The 2,929-nt window shown below is 37.1% G+C and overlaps 1 protein-coding gene across 1 annotated transcript in view; it reads left to right on the forward strand.

Annotated features, from left to right (window-relative positions):
* Positions 1-203: 203 nt before the first annotated feature.
* DOCK8 (dedicator of cytokinesis 8) overlaps positions 204-2,929 on the forward strand; it is a 67,922-nt gene continuing 65,196 nt past the window's right edge. The window contains exon 1 of the mRNA XM_008939834.1: positions 204-302. The gene's annotated coding sequence lies outside the window, so the exon portion shown is untranslated. The remainder of the gene's footprint in view (positions 303-2,929) is intronic.

The following is a 2,929-nucleotide window of genomic DNA, read 5'->3' on the forward strand; positions in this document are numbered from 1 at the left end:
CGGGCTCTGCTCACCACAACAATATAGGGCTGCAAATGTTTTTTAAGGTTTGCATCAATTACAAAATCAGGATTCTGGGACATCATCAAAATACATTTCTAAACACTGGGACAGAAGACTAAATTGGCTGAAGCCTGTCATTTGGATTTTGTATGAGGATAACTGTGATTCTAAGGGTTTTTTCTCTGCTTAATTAAAGGCACTCCTCTGCAGAAATAAGAAAACAATTTACTCTTCAACCAGGCTTTGCGCAGTTCTGTCAACGAAGCTTAAGTACCCCTGGCTTTTCTTCTCTTCATCTGGTAAGTTCTGGGTTTATCTTCTTCATGCAGGTTTGGCATCTACATAGCTTAATGTTTTTAGGGTAAAATAAGTGATCTTAAACTGTCTTGCTTTCTACAAATGGCTTCTGCTTGAAGCTGTTAACAAGTATTCCCTGGTGAGCTGACAAAATTATGTATTTGAAAAAACTGAGAATGGTCCTTGGTGCCTGAAATGGCCTTTTTTCATACTACTATAAATCAGTTAATTAGTAAGTATTAGAGTACATTGCATGCTTTCCTGGCTGGAAACATCCAACTCCATAAAGTAAATGCATTGTGTGGTGATCAGAGATAATTTGCAAAAGGACATCAGTGAACAAAGAGAGAAAAAGGAAGGCAGAGGCTCAGCTAGTTTGACCTAATCCAGTTTCCAGAGCTAGCAACAGAGACAGCACACTGATAAGTTTTTCTGTGCTGTAGAGTAAGCATTTTAAGTTAAAATGCGAAAGTATGCCCTGTTTGGCATACACAGAATTGAGTCAACTGTTATGTGTTTCCAAACCACCTTCAGACTTCCACATGTAATCTCCCTCTAGAGAAGTCAGACCGTCTGACACTGCCCTTATGACAAATGGAAAAATGCCAGATCTTCTTAATTGCCTTTCAGGAGAAAGGGTATTCTACAAGCACGTTATGCCATTAATATAACTGACATAAGATTTTGATACTCTCCTTCTTCCTACCCCTTTAATTGTTTCTTGGCTTTGTAAGACCCAATAAGTAGAAGCAGAAAAAGTCATTTTGGACCAGTGATTGTGAAAAATGTAAAACACTAGATGTAGGCAGTTACTTCCTGTGTGTCAGGGCTTCCCGCCACTACTCACTTCCTTAATCTGAAATGCTGTGGTGGTTTAACTTGTTCCTTGTGGTTACTCAGCCTGGGTGAGCCTGGGTCCCTTCTATACACAGACAACTGCTTTTGCTCTTGAGAAACCTGAAAACATTTAATCTAGTGAGCACTACGCCATCGCTGCCATTTTGTGTGCTGTCGTAATCTACATGCCTCTAACCCATCATCCTTAGAAAGGTATGTTCACAGTAATGATTTATGGCATTTTCTGTGGAATAATTGTTTTGCACACTTGTATGATGTGTGAAAAGGAGCATGAGCTTCTTAGTTGAAACAGTACCTCTCTTTCCTTTGATAATTTGCACCAATTGTTAGCGACACCATTAAACTCCATCTGCATTTACCTTTTTCGTCATCTTTTTTTACATTTGTGTATAATTTACAATCATCAGAAGCACATTTTTCTAGTTATTAAAGGTTGTTATTAACAGTTCAACTAGAAAAAGTTAGAAGTCATAATGAAATGTGCTGGATTTGACTTGTCAGAATGGAAAAGTGTCATTTATGAAAGGAATGGCAATGTTTAATCAAAACTTAGATTGTATTAAGTAAAAATATTTTGCATGCAAAACATTCTATCTTCAGCAACTGAAAAGTTGTATCATGATTTTGTGTACCTTAAGCTGTGTTTAATATTTTGTGGAATTTTTTTTAAGTAGATTATATATATAATAACAAGTAATGTTTTAACTACCGGCAGTACAGTAAGTGAATTTCAAGGATGTTATGCTGACTATTAACAAAAAATCAATAGCTAATAAAGCTTACTGTTTACTCATAACCATTGCTCCAATATGCTCAGCACTATACTATGTACAACCAGAAATAGTGCTTAACCTGAACATTTATTAAGAGCACAGCGTATTTCTTCAGCTGGCTGCCTTACAGTTTGCTGGACTGTCAGTTTTAGGTTTTCCCTTTGGATAAAAAGAGCAAAGAAACAAATTTTCCTGAAGGTGTTTTCAGTGGATTCAATCACTTCCTTGAATGTACAAGCAGAGGGGTGAGCTTGGAGCCTTTATTTATGCAGAGATCAATACAGTGTCCCTACAAAAAGGGAACCTGGCACAGGACGCGGTGGTTGGTTGTGTTCAACGGCCTCTAGTACATCATTTGCAAGAGAGTTTACCACATCTGTTGGTTTTTTGTTTGTTTGTTTGTTTGTTTTTAAAAATTAATAAATAGTTTTGCTTATCCTAGATGTTTTCAGCATATTTCTATAAATTTCCTTAACTCGCTGCAGGATGTTTCTGGATTATTTTAGCTGAATAACTTCCACACTTATTTTTTCCAGAATGCTAAAAAGGCTCCAAAATCTCATATTTACCACTAATCAACTTTAACTCATCTTTCTATCTGCAATAACTGGCGTGACATGTTATGTGTGAGCCATTTTTGAAAAGAGTAGTCCAGAGCTTTTCCACTTTAGAGCACCTTTGCATGTTTCATAAATTATGAAATTCTGTATTGTCCCATTAAGCTGAAATGTTTGATGCTGTAACACTGTTATGTGCAGAGGTCACTTCATGCTCACATGAAAATCTTGTCAACTGCCATGAGAGCCTTGCATGAGTAGGACTCAATAAGCAAAGACTTCATGATTTTGGCCCACAGATTTTATCTGTGGAGAAGAATGCTGGAATAGAACGAGAATAGCTCCAGAATGCATGTTGAATCAGACAGTAGCCACAGTAACATTGAATATAAAGGCTGTGTTGATATGAGGGACCTTTGGTGCCTTAGTTTCCCTAAACGC

Source organism: Merops nubicus, unplaced genomic scaffold (genome assembly GCF_000691845.1).
Source record: "Merops nubicus isolate BGI_N331 unplaced genomic scaffold, ASM69184v1 scaffold42894, whole genome shotgun sequence".
Taxonomy (NCBI): Eukaryota; Metazoa; Chordata; class Aves; order Coraciiformes; family Meropidae; genus Merops; species Merops nubicus.